This window comes from Anguilla anguilla, chromosome 4, assembly GCF_013347855.1.
Source record: "Anguilla anguilla isolate fAngAng1 chromosome 4, fAngAng1.pri, whole genome shotgun sequence".
Lineage (NCBI taxonomy): Eukaryota > Metazoa > Chordata > Actinopteri > Anguilliformes > Anguillidae > Anguilla > Anguilla anguilla.
The window spans coordinates 27,315,428-27,329,856 of NC_049204.1; the positions used below are offsets into that span (position 1 = coordinate 27,315,428).

General features: G+C 39.3%; 1 protein-coding gene across 4 annotated transcripts in view; it reads left to right on the forward strand.

Moving 5' to 3' along the window:
- Positions 1-813: 813 nt before the first annotated feature.
- Positions 814-14,429, forward strand: part of lepr (leptin receptor) — a 38,238-nt gene continuing 24,622 nt past the window's right edge. For 2 of the 4 annotated variants that reach the window (XM_035412191.1, XM_035412194.1), the window contains exons 1-3: positions 814-1,550; positions 9,161-9,195; positions 12,143-12,219. The gene's annotated coding sequence lies outside the window, so the exon portion shown is untranslated. The remainder of the gene's footprint in view (positions 1,551-9,160; positions 9,196-12,142; positions 12,220-14,429) is intronic. The other 2 variants (XM_035412192.1, XM_035412193.1) reach the window with 2 other exon arrangements.

A 14,429-nucleotide genomic window follows, 5' to 3' on the forward strand; every position in this document is an offset into this window, starting at 1 on the left:
AAATCTATTGGAACAGATTCCCAGAAGAGTGGAGGCTGTAATAGCAGCAAAGGTGGAACCAACTCCATATATATGGATGCCCATTGTTTAGGAATGGCCATACAATTTCACAATTTTATCCACATACAATTTTAACCACAAAGCAAGATGCTTAAAGACTTCGTTTAAACGTTTAAAATTTTCAAAAGAAACTGCTCAATTATTTATTTTTAAATGATTATTATTATTATTTTACAGCTCTAGAATAGCCTATGAAAATATGCAAAAAGCCTCCAGCTGGCTAAGAACAACATTCTTGTTCCCTACCTGTGACGTAGTTTACTGTGTTCTCATTTTTTCTGTATTTATTTTACTTTCATTTTTACTTTACTGTTATCTTTGTATCCTGAGCTATCTGTGAACTGCGTGCATTAATTGTAATGTGCTTGGAAGAGAATCTTTGTATTCTCTGCTATTTGTGAGCTGCGTGCATTCATTGTAATATGCTTGGTTGTTTACGTACGGACGATACCATGGCCCTGTATGTCTGCACATTTGTATACTCTAATTACAATATAAAAAAATAAGCGACTGCAATGAGTCCGGGTTCTTATGTTGATGCTAAGAAACGAGGTGGCTACTGGCTAATGACAATGTGCATGAAAGTATTGCTGTCAACCTTTGCCATTCACATCCGGGACAAGGCTGTGAAAAAGCAAGTCTTTTTTGCTGACAGTAGCCACATGATAAACACGACATTGCAGGACCTCCTCGCGTAAAAAACATGTGCGAATAGGACTAAAGATAAACTAGCAGCTGAACTAAATTAGTAGGTTACTATATGAAAGAACGAACAAACACCCCAACAAAAACGGCGTGACGCACAGACCTGCAGTTTTTTAAATGTCATAATAAAGCGCATGAGATAAAGATTTCAAGATTCCTTCAGATTTCCCTTTATTCGGTCGTCGAGCCTGGGTCCATTCGCACATACAAAAAGTAATCTATCGTGTTCTTTAGCTTAGTGCAGGGTCTGGCGTATATCAATAAAACTGGTGTTTCAGTACACACGAGGAAGGTCCATTTTCTTTATTTTAGTGCAGACGTTTGGCTGGGATCAGACTGGCAACAGTCACCCACAAAAGAGCTGGAGCAGCAGGCAGCAGGACCCTGGCCTGTGGCTGGTGTTTATAAGTCGGAAGGTCTTGGTAAATTGCCATGTGGAGAGGCTAGCCCAGCTCTTTTTTCATTCAGCATTCCGCGCCAATCCTCCGTGACACGGGGAAAGTTTGCTGGTTGCTTAGCACCACAGCCCCTCTCCTCAGGCCTTCCATACTGAGCGCAGTAGGCACACACATCCGTGTTTTCTCTGCTCCGGACACAGTTCAGATGATTGGTGTGTATTCCTGGAGGGCTCTCAGAATAGCAACATGTTTGCCCAGAGACCACGGGCAGCAGCTAAAATGCAAGTTGATAAGGCCAGAACACCACAGCTCAGTTGCCTTCAATGCAAATACCGCTTTGATTGCTTTTGACTGACCTGCTCACAAGGACATCATATTCAGCTTTTGGTGAGTCTCCTGCTCTGCTATTAGTCAGTACCCTAAAATGTATCTTACTCAAACCAATTTTTCCCACTTGAATATTTCTAAATGGGAATAATTTTTCCTCATTCTTCTGAGAAGTACATATTTATGACACAGAAGTAAGATTCAGCATTTTGTGGTATGAATGTTTAATCTGAGTCATCTGAAGATGGAACGTTATCAGTCTCCTGTGGTTAAAGTAGTAGACGCTGATAGATTTCTATTTCAAATAGAAAATAAAACAGAAGCAGCAAAGCACTCTTTAATTAGCAGAATTTTGCTATATTGTATGTCCTATATTTTACCGAAGAGAAAGTTTCCTGCAGTACTTCAACTTTGAACCACTGCATGTCTGCAATGTGTTTGTGCATACTCACACGTGGTTGTGTATATGAGTATGTTTAATTGTACAATTTGTAGAAATTGGGGGTTTGTCTAGTGTTTTGGTTGTTATTCAAAGAGCCATCTGTATCTGCCTAGATTCTAAATCTCTTTATTCAGAAATCTCTGATTGCCAATAGGTGTGTTTGAAATCTGGTGGACTGGTTTTGGACAAATGGCAGGAATTATCAGAGCCCCCATTTGGATTTCACTTATGTGGGAGAGCAAGTCTGCTGAATACTCAGACTGTGAAGGACATGTTTTTGTTCATTTCAACAGCATTTTAGTTTTATTCCACTTTTCTGAAGAATGCAAATTTGTGGACATAATTGTTTCAGGTCACATGGGTTTAATCACTGGTGTGCTGTGCTGATAGTATGTGTGCCTTGTGGGTTTTAGAGACCATGCACCTGTATCATTTCTCTGTTGAAAAAACATGAGGTTCAGTAGATCTAATGGAACTCAGGACATGAGGGTTATTTACGGTGAACGTTGCTGTTATCCCACCTGGTCACAGGGCCGGCTTTTTTGTCGTCTGTGTCTTAATGAGAGAGCTAGTCATCAGCCTGGGATTGGTGCTCCAGTTCTGTAGCCCATGGCAGCAAAGTGAAATTCAGGGCACAGAATGTTCTGAGTTCTTCTTTAACAGCACCAGTTCTTTCTGCCATCAGTGCGGACTCTGAGGTTTCAAAGGGCATGTGGTGGTTGGTCCAGTGCAGCTTGCAAAGAGCTGAATGAGAAAGGGTCAAACCATCTGTGGGCAGAGCTCTCATCTCCCACACTAATGACAACAGGGCAATGAGGAACGTTGTTGTTGTTGTTGGCCCTCTGCTTTGTGCCATGATTGTATGACAATTCCAGGAAAATGTATGCTGATTTATTCTAATGGTCAATTAGTAGTTCAACATTTAACCAGGTTTGTTATTTTTTGACTTGAGTGCATGTCTTTGTGTCTATAGGTGGCAGAGGGGGTTGGGGGGGCAGTGTATTAGCACATTTATAATAATGGGGCAGCTGCTTCTTTAATGTGCACATTGACATTACATACACTGTAGCCAAAAGTATGAGGACACCTGATATCCAACATCTCATCCAAGATTATGGGCCTTAATATGGAGTTAGTCCACCCTTGTCTGCTATAACAACCTCCACTCTTCTGGGAAGGCTTTATGCCAGGTGTTGGAGCATTGCTGCAGAGATTTGCTTCCATTCAGCCAGAAGAGCATCAGTGCGGTTGGGCATTCAGTGGGTTTACTTGATGTTTGAAAAAGTCGATTTATTGTATTAGTCCGGCTAAAACTGGACTTTTAAAAATCACGTAAACATCGTAGTCCGACTGAAATCGCACAGTCAAATTTTTCAAAGTCGGACTAACATACCTAGTTAATGCGGTTCGGGGTCGATTTACTACAGCATGTATACGCTTCAATCAGACTACAATTGGCCTAGGTCTTCTGCGCATGTTTTGTAATTTACATAGCAACTTTACGCTCACAGTGGCCAAGCGGAATCGATAATGTTTCAGAAAATATTTAACTTTAAAAGATTTAATTCAATCTTCTACTGTGACTTTTGCCGTTTATTGAGGGTGTGACTGAAAATTTTGGTGCCGCTGACTATAATCGAATGTTTTTCACATTTACCGTTCGATTGAGCAAGTAGCCTGCCATTCAAAGTACATTTTTATGGGTTAGCGCTGTCCGATTGTACTTCACATTAACCTTGTACAGCAAGCAATAAAGGCTAACAGCACAGTACCACTTAATTTTTGTTGCTTCTATCACCACTGTAATGAACTAAATAAATAGGCGACAAATGACCTTCTGTGAGAAATGCATTGTCGAGCTCACGCGCATACACTGCTGGCGACATTCTAAAGCTGCGTTTTGCCCTCCCTAGTATCATAGCGAACGAAATACATTTCTGGATGGACAAGGAGACCAACTTCATGCTATCACAACTAAAGGAGTTAAATATCCTAAAATACATGGATGGAAGAAAAACACGGAATGACGAACTATGAAAAAAAGTTGCGACAAAATTGGAGGAAGCCGGATTTATAAGAAGCCTTAGTCAGACGCATCTCGGTCAATAATTTGATTCTTTCCGAGTCATGTATATTGGGACAACGACAATAATCCAATTAAATCTCATCTTTGGCCAAATCGAGCTATTAATATAGCTCGATTTCAACTGTGCATGTAAACATACTGACTGATTGGGCGATTAGGCCTGGCTCGCAGTTGGCTTTCCAATTGATCCCAAAGTTGTAGGATGGGGTTGAGGTCAGGGTTGTGTGCAGGCCAGTTCAAGTTCTTCTACACCGTTCTCGATAAAACCATTTATATATGGATCATGCTGTGTGCCTGTGGGCATTGTCATGCTGAAACAGGAAAGGGCCTTCCTCAAACTATTAAGGAAGCTCAGAATCATCTAGAATGTGATTGTATGCTGTAGCATTACGATCTGCCTTCACTGGAATCAAGGGGCCCAGCCCAAACCATGAAAAACACCCCTAGACCAAGGGGTGTCCAGATACTTTTGGTGATTTTGGTCATACTTTTGGAGATTTCATATGTACATCAGTTCAGAACCAAAGTAAGCTACTGCAATATAAAGATGCCAATACATTTTTTATAGGACCGTGTCCTCAATTTATTCAGATAATGGTGCACTGATTGGAGTTTTGGGTTTATTCAAGAATCAAGAATTTGAATGAGTGTTTTGTTGAGCTAATTTCTGTAAGCCCTGTGATATAGGCCTAGCACTTAATGTAGAATTCTGAATCATGCTGAAAGGATGTTAAATCAATGTAATGGCTAATGCAAAGAAATGAGCTGATGCCTTATGACCCTTCCTATGACCATAGTGACTCATTAAAAAACCTTAATTCATGTCCTGGGCACTGTGCGCGTTTGCAACATCCTGATTAACTGAACGTGATACAGGCCTGGAAAGGCCAAGCGGTAATAAATATTAATGGAAATGGTTAAAATAATGATGGTGCAAAATAACAACATCGCCCATAGCTAGGAGTGTTTTTGTAGGACTGGTAGTACGTTTGTCTTTGGAGCAAAAGGCCAGGGTTCAAGTCTCACCTCGGACGTGTGCTTTTGACCTGTTACATGTACATTAAGTAAAATGTTCTAAATTAATTACATTTCTGACAGTGGGCAGTCTCTGTTTTGTTGTCTGTATGAAAGAATTGCTGCTAATCAATAAGTAGGATTGTACTGTCATAAGCACAAACAGTCTGGAAAAAATGTATCAGCAAAGAGACAATATAAGCAATACCACCAGTATCATGTCTCTGTATGGTTCTCGTCACTGTCAGGGAATTTGGATGGATTTTTGTCCCCCGCCCAAAGAAATCGGGGGAAGGACTATAGATGGGTCTCCTGCAGTTTGTTTGTTTGTTCATGCTCCTTGACTTCCATCATATAAATACATGTATCCACGTAAACATTATAGTCCATGCAACAACTGCATCATTGGTGGTGGAAAACGTTTACTTTAAGTTTGTGATCTTTTACTGCTTCTTGTTGTCAATCAGTTCACTGGAATATTTTTTTGTTAGTCAATTGCTGCAAAGCCTGTCTTTTGTGCAGGACAGTGACAGGACTGCATGCTATGAATGGAAGCTACACAGTAAAATGTCAGGTGTTAATTTCACTTTAACAGGAGTACATACAGTAAGAGTCCAACAGGGACCATATGTACTCTGTAAGAGTTGATTTAACATTGAACATTTACTATGTAGTTTTATGGAAGCCTATGGCACATGCCCAATGCTCATGTTGTTATGCACTGGTATTATGTACTCTGCGCTGAATTTTCTTTTCAGGTTAGCTTGCTTAGTTCTCTCAATATTTATTTTTGTTTCATGTACCCTTCAGAGCAAGTTAACTGACTTAAAAAAAAAAAGGATTTTTGTTGGTTTTGGTCCTCTCGAGTGAATATCACATTTCATACCTTACTAGGCATAAGCATGTGCCATGTTTCCATTCTAACAAGACTCGGCAAGCCTAGTTAAGCCGGACCCTGGATACAGCCTGTGGGGAACATTGTCTCTCAGGAAATGGAACCTTTGACCCATGAATTTTTGTCCATAAACAGTAGGCTACTCTTTGCACATAGGTCCCAGATGATACTTTCTCTTTATTTAAAGTCAAAATTATACAACTTTTTATTCAGATATTTTAATAAATAAAAAATTATTTAAAATCATTTTTTGAGTCCAAGGTTTGCTGAGTGCCATACCTTGCCAAGGTCTCTGGCTATTGGTAGCCATCTAAGCTAGCGTTGCTATTAAATGGATGTTAACTAAGTATAGTTATAGTATCACTATAATATCGTGGCCCGAATGTGCCACATTCTCAAATATAATATTGGAGCAAAAAATAGGAAATAGAAGAAGGAAAATACTAAATAGAAATACAATGAATAAACATATTTGACGTAATGAATAAATCAACACAAAGGATGTAAATGGAAAATTTAAAAAGTGGTGAAATTAAATAAATATAAAAAATAAAATAATAAATCTTATTTGTGAGCAAAATATTAAATATAACAAATACTTTAAGTACAGAGAAAATATATATAAATATTTAAACTATATTTATTTGTGGACATTTAATTGTGTGAATGTAGATTTTACTGTTTGAGAAGGTGGCACACAGGGGCCCCATATATGTAAGCTTTCAGCACATCAGCAAATGTTAGCTCCTTGTACTAGCTAGCTACTTACAACGGGAACACCATTTCACATCCACAGTTGTGCTGTTTTTTCTGTCCTTCAAAATGATTGTACTCATCTGCTTTCACTAGTCGTTTATGATTAATACTGCCACGAACTGCACGTGACACTCACGTTCAGTTCAACAATAAGGAGTCAGCGACCAGCCCCTCAGTAAGCAATATTCACTGTTATCAGCTGGCTCTCAGGGTCCAGCAAAAACATTGACCTATTCAATTCTTAACTTTTACCTAAATGCTAATGCAAGCATTGCAGTCTATATTCTCAAACTCACTTTGGCGAGGTAGTTTTTTCGTGATTACTGAACTTGCCGAACATAATTAAAAAAAACGGAAAAACATAATTTTTGCTTTTGATTGTTAGTCACCGCTAACGACAAATATTGATTGTCCATACTTTGAATCCCAGCCATTTAACATAGGAAAGTATAATTAAGTCAGTTACAATTTGCCTTGTTTCTCTGGAGTGCACTCTGAACTGGTGTGCGCCAATTCAGCAAAGATACCGTGACCTATTAGACTAATGTGACTGACTGAGTGACTGCGTCACTCTGATTAAGAGCCTCTGCAAAATGGATTCAATGAAAATGTTATATAAACATGATAGCCTCACTAATGTTGTAGTTTTCCACAATTTGGTCAACACTGTGTTTCTGTGCTCCTGAAGTTGACTATTGTTTTTCATTATAAATTAGTGACCATGTCAGTCACCAGTATTGAAAAAGTCTGAAAGAAACACAGCTTAGACTTTTTTGAATTACTGATATTTAACTTCTCATTGGGTCTTAACATTGGAATGAAAAATTATGTGAGCAATAAATAAAATAATAAAATAAAAGATGCTGCATTGTCCTTGCCAAATGAGGGACGTCCTGTAATTACATTCGTGCTGTTTCAGGATGGCTAACTGAAAAAACAATAAAATTGAATGACGCAAATTCACTGAAGCCGTAACACCCACCCTGACTTCTCTGGGGGGGGGGGGGGGGGGGGGGGGGGGGGGTTGTGATGGCATCCTGCCAGCAGAGTGAGCTCCTGGGATGACATTACATTTTTCATCCCTGGAGCTCCCAGGACAGATTTAGGCTGGGAGCACAGGATGAGAGAAAGAGAACTGAGACAAGCTCAGATTGCGATCTCTCCAGTCAGCACATTAACAGTGAGGTTCCAGAGACTACACTTAGGTGAGGTAGACCTGTGAGTAATCCCAGCACAGTAATCTCTATGCAGCAAACACCCACCTGGCTCTCTTGGTGAATGCCATTTCACCCCTATCCATTCTTCATTGAGGTAGTGCGCTTGGTTAGCCATGGAGTTCTGATACCACAGCTATCTCCATTGACAAGCATTGGCAGTAGCAGTAGCATTTACTTTTCTGTTAGAATGCTAGCCAGGCCTTATGCCCAACATCTGTGCCATACCTCATCAATGCTGTTATGGCTGAATGGAAGTGAATCCCTGTAGACATGTATCAAAATCTGCTGGAAAACCTTCCGAGGAGAGTGGAGGCTGTTCATAATGTGCCCAATGCATATTACCCCACCATAATGTGCCCAATGCATATTACCCTGCTATAATGTTCCAATGCACACTATCCATTTAAATACACCCAATGCACATCACCAAGCTGCAAGGAACCAAACGTACATAACCCCACTGTAAGGCACCCAATGCACATTACCTAAATTAATATACCTAATTCATGTTAGTCTTGTATATTTATACAGTTTATATGTGTACTCCGCTATACTGCTGAAAATTATTATATCATTATGCAACTATATAATACACCCAATTCATATTCCATGAGTCACTGAATTAGTTTAATAAAGACAGAAGAAGAAATTTACAATAAATGTACAATAAAAATATACACAAGTAAGTTTGGTTGGAGCTCATATTACAGTCCTTTTGTTTTCCCCAAACAGCACAGGAGCATTTTTGAATAATGTATTTATTTTGCTTAATTTTTTTGCTTTGATGAATATTCATTATTGACATGCTGTATACTTTGCAGATGGTAGAGAACAAATGTTTATTTATGACTGGAGGAGCACACACATGGCTAAAGAATACGAAGAAAAAAGCAGAGCCTGAACACAGGCATATGACTGAGAACAGCCATTAAAAAAGCACTTCCCACTACCCCAAGAACAAGAACTTGAGAATTACTGGCCCTTTATTTTATAAACAAACATACCTTGACATAATACCTTTAATGCTTAGAATTATTTTGTCTCAAGGCTTACATTTAAACAGCTCTTTGTATTTATACACCAGAGTTGACATATTAAAAAGCTCAATGATGACCAATTAATTTTCTTTATGCTAATGGACCTGTGGGGCTAATTGGAGATGTGTCTGAACCAGGCCAAAGGCTGTTCGTGAGTAATCAATGGGATACCATTTAATTTCTAAAATTAAAGAACTAAATCTGTTATTTGACCTTTTCGCAGATTTGAAGTGCAAGAGGGGGGAGATTCGTTTACAAGTAAGTTTTTTTTTGGCTGTGCTTGGTGCTCAACTCCAGGAGAGGAACAGTTTGGTATGAGACCTCTGTGGGTGAAATGAGAAATCCTGTGCTTCCACTCCTGGATGACATTACTGATCAGCAGTGCAGTAAATCTCCTGCACATCCTGATTAGATCTTTCAATTCAGATAGAAAAACAGCTACAATTTTTAGATTTATCAGTGCATGTGCTCTAACTCCCGTATTCTTGGGAACACTTGCAGCCATCAAAGCGAATAAATCTCCTTTTGTCCTCCATACTGTGCAAACAGCCCCATTTTACATCTTGGCCACAATAAAGAGAAGTGGCCTTATACTTGTTCCAACAGTGGTCTCTGTTTGCTGACTAGGGAGGAGAGAGACAGAGCCACCAGACAGACAGATAAATCAACATGGCCCAATTAGCATATTCATGGCCAGTGCCTTTTTATTAGTGATGTAGATTATTGCCCTTCTTGTTATAAATGTGCCAGTGATGTGATTTAGTCACAAGGAAATCCATGAATATCTAGGGCCAAAAACCGTGTGACGGAGCTCCTGAGATAGTGACATGCCTTGTGAATTGAGTCATTCTGCCAGGTCTGATAACGATGTCATCCTTAGTTTGACTTTGTTGGCTCATGGATGTTCTCCTGTTCATTTTGGCTCACGTTCATACTGACAGTATTGCCCTTCTGTTTCCTTTATGCCTTCACATTTTACTGTTCTAAATGCACTCTGACTGTTGCTAACAAGGCTGGGGAGGGGGTTTGCAATGGAAAACTAAGCAATTCCAAAGATAAGATATATTTTAATGTCATATTACCAGAGTCAAAACACAATCTGCTTGTTTTGCATGTGCAAAATGTATGATTGGGGGAGGCTTGAGTACTCACCTGTGCGCTACAAACCCTGGTCAATGGCAGTAAAGCCAAAGGGTTATCTATACAATCTATAGCTAACACCTTCAGTGGAACAGGGCACTGTTTGTAGTACTTTGAATGTTGCGAGCAAACGAACTAGATTTCAAGGTTTCTCAGACACCATACAATGCCGCAAACTGGTATCTTAATTGCACATGAAGGAGAGAGGGTATTTGTCTTGGTGGATTAATTATTAAGTTAATTTTAATCACTGGCTCCATAGAAAGTCATTCATTTTTGGTGACTTACCCTGACTGCCTGCACAAGCAGTTGCAAACTTGTTGCAGGGGACTCCAGAGAAAGTAGGAGGAAAGCCTCTGGATGTCAATCTTCCTCCATTGCTGCTGTTTACAACAAACATGAGCTGACATTTCTGTGTTCATGCCTTTTATTGAGTGACACAGGCATGCAGTCAGGGAAAGGCAAAACAGATGCACAGGGCAGACTGTTGGATGTCGAAGTCATTCACCAACAATAGTCTCTCCTGCAAGCACACAATATCAATGATAACCGCAATCAAAGCAATTCATCTTTAAACCATTGTTGCTTGCTTCCATAATTCAATTCAGTTTTCGCTGTGCAGTGCTTTTCACAAAGGACCAGTGTCTTAAATCACTTTACAGGCATTTTGACATCAGGCACTGGGCCCCCATGAACAAGCTATGGGCAACATTGGGTTAATTCCAACTCAACTCAGGGACCCCGCTATCCACTAAAAAAGTCTAAATATGTTATTTTCTGTGGTGCTGTGCCTCAGAGTGAGATGTGCTCCACACATGCTATTTTAGTCACAATAATAATCCTTCTTGTTGCCTTCAACCCCTGTGTTGTTTGGTCATGAAATTACTTTATTGTGATGACGCAGTACAGCTCGTTCGCTGGAGCACAAGATGCTGAACAATGCCCTTGGAAAGAAAATTATTTTCAATATTCACTGTAAATATCTTGTATGTATGCACAATCTTGTTTTTTATTTTCATATAAAGTCATTTACCATTCGAAAGCACAGAGGGAGACCATGTGGCATGGTTCGGGCAGCTGACCCTCAATCCATATACGAATACCCCCTTGCGGCAGGGTCCCGATTGCCCTCCATGGTGCTCTGTACTCTGATCTCGACTGTATCTGTAACCCTCTCGATTACTATCTGCTGGCATCATGGATAACAATAGTGGCCTGGTCCAGATATGGCTGTAGCATATCTCAGCATCGGGGCCAGACCTGTAACAGGTGTGACCCAGACACTTTTGCACACAGGGCCAATGCTGGGGTGGAGTTAGATCAGATCCAATCTAGTCTTATGTCCAGCAAATTTGTTTTACCTGGGGCAGTGTTCATATTTGTTTTGTACCGCCTGACTGAAACTGGTGTGGAGGTGCAAACTGGTATGACTGCTATGCAGATCTCCTGGTCTGAAACCGGATCTGCCCCCAGAGCCATTTGCTATGTGGATTAATGTGTTCCTTGAAAAATGCACAGCATGAATTTTGACAGTAAAATCACATTCGCTTGTACCGAGAACAACAGTCAGATAAAATTGGTCACCATGCATGGTGGCTTTAAGGAATTTGATTTTACTGTCAAATATACTGTGCATTCTTCATGGAGTAGCTTTTCCTAGTTTGGATAAGGATTGGGGGGGGGGGGGGGGGGGGGGGGGGGGGGCATATACCATTTAACTGTACATTCGGCTGACGTAACATTTAAAGGGAGCTCCGGCAAAATAAAATAGAATAGTCTGTGTCCTGTTTTGAAATGTAATATTCAGAATTTATTTTAATGAGAAACAAACGGTAGTGCAGTTTAATAGATGCAGCAAGTGTTAAACCACAGTATATTTGTAGCATTTCCACACCACTCCGAAACACTGAGTAAATTAGACGCAATCGTTAATGAACTCGCATATTCTACTTGAGACGGGGAGGCGGATTTTTTCCCCGCTCATGAATCGATAATGAAACTGTGACGATGTTAGCTCACTGTGATCATTTAGTCCTTCCCTCTGACACGCGTCTTTTCCATTTAGCTCTTTACAGAGGAATAGTTGTCTTTGATTCTAGTCGGGCAAACACGCGACGAAAGGAAGAAAAGATAACTATCAAGGTAAGGAAAACATATTTGGTATGGGATTTCGCTTACTGTAAGTTCATTTTATAAATGAATCCAGAAATGGGAATAATCATCCGGAAAATATAGGGGTTAATGCATGAGTTAAGGAACGATGTGTTTTTCCCTTATAAATGCTTCGCATAACACGCACGCATAAATCGCTTTCTGAAAAACTAGGAAGAATATGAAAATAACTTACGGCGGTCTTCTCATTAGTTTTTGCTTTTCCGCACTTTTTATCGTTGTGGTTTATTTCACTCTCACTTTCTTGGCGTATGTATGGATATTCTAATTAACTTCGTTTTTATTTTACAATATTTGAAGGGAACTGATCTGTTTTGTAATGCATTCTCCGATTTTTTATGGTCTGCATTTTATTATTAAATTGTGCTTTGTGAAGGGTTCATATGTAATTATGATGGCATCCATTTAAAGAGTCATCAAATGGTTTAAATGTGTTGTTTGGCCTGGTCTTACTAGCAGAACACACTATTTCTCAAAAATAGGTTTTTAATTATTATGCTGAGTTTTGCTGGAGGGAAAAGGGATTTTTTTCTCTATCTGGTCATTGAATTTTTGTTTTCCTTCACTCTCCATACACTCAAGCACCAAATACATTTATCCATAAGGGATGCATTCAGCCTTTGTGAAAACAAAAAGTTCATTTCTGTGATGCCTCTTAATGTTAAGATTAAGGCTTTTAGTGTGGATGTGGGTGAATATTCAAGAGGTATAATGATTCAGTATCAGCTTCAGGAGCTCAGTAAAATGCATTGCTCTGGATTTGAAAATAGTTATGTATGTTCTTATTTCCAAATTAAACATCGCAAAATAACCATGATATTTTGCAAATAACTGCGTAATACATTAAGGGTAAACCTGCCCAGTGTTTTGCAGTTAAACGTGTGGAGTGCATCGATGAGCAAATCCACACATGACTTACCAGTTTATTCAACTGGACATTTGTTTGATTCACATTCATGACATTGCTATTAATTTAGTCATTAGATAACAATCAGGCACTTTGTTTTTGTCACAGCGAGAGTACAATTGGACTTGTTTTGATATTTGACACGCAATTTGACTTCAATATGAAATGTTTTTGTGTGTTGGTAAGGGCCTTCCTGGAAAATACTCAACTGGTGTGAATAGCCACTTGCCTGGCACTCTTGCCTAGTCATTATTTTGATCACTATTTTATACAAGTCTGCATGAAGCATTTTATTTTGATGAACAGTGGCTCCAGATGGTACATGGCACCAAATTGCATGCTGGGATTAGTAGTTCTGATTAAAGGTGATCCAAGTACATGAACAACTTTTTTTTGTCTTTCAAACTGAATCATTCATTTGTCAGTCATTGAATATGATGTACAGTGTCATGAAAATGATTTGCCCCCTTCCTAGATTTCCCCTATTATTGCATATTTGTCAATGTTTCAGATCTTTAGAAAAATGTGATATTAGACAAAGAGAACCTGAGTAAACACAAAACACATTTTTAAATTATTGTTTTATTTATTTAATGAAAACAGTTACCAAGCACCTATATCACCCATGTTAAAAATTAATAGCCCCTTTAGCTGCAAGAACTGCAACCAAACACTTCCTATGATTTGATATTTGTCTTTCACATTTATTTATTTATTTATTTATTTATTTACGATCTCCATTAGCGATACACAGTGTGCAGCTAATCTTCCTGGGGTCTGAACATAAAATACATATAATACATACAAGATTATATAGTGAGACATAAAATCAAACAAACAGACAAAACGATACGAAACAGTAACATTGCTGCGAAGGAATTATAGCCCACCCTTCTTTGTGGAACTGCTTTAATTTAGACAAATTGGTAGGTTTTTAACTGCTCGTTTCACGTCTTGCCTGGATTATTGTCTTGCTGCATGACCAAATTAAGCTGCAGCTTCAGCTCATGGACAGATGACCAGACATTCTCCTTAAGATTTTTCTGGTACAGATCAGAATTCATGGTTCCTTCAATATTGGCAAGTTGTCCAGGTCCCAGCAAAGCGTCCCCACACCATCACACTATCACCAAAATGTTTGACTGTTGGTATGACGTTCTTGCTGTGAAATGCTGTATTTGCTTTACACCAGACGTATGGGACGTGTGCCATCAAAATCCCATTTTTTCCCAGTCTCTTTCTTATTGTGGAGTCATGCGCACAGATCTTAGCT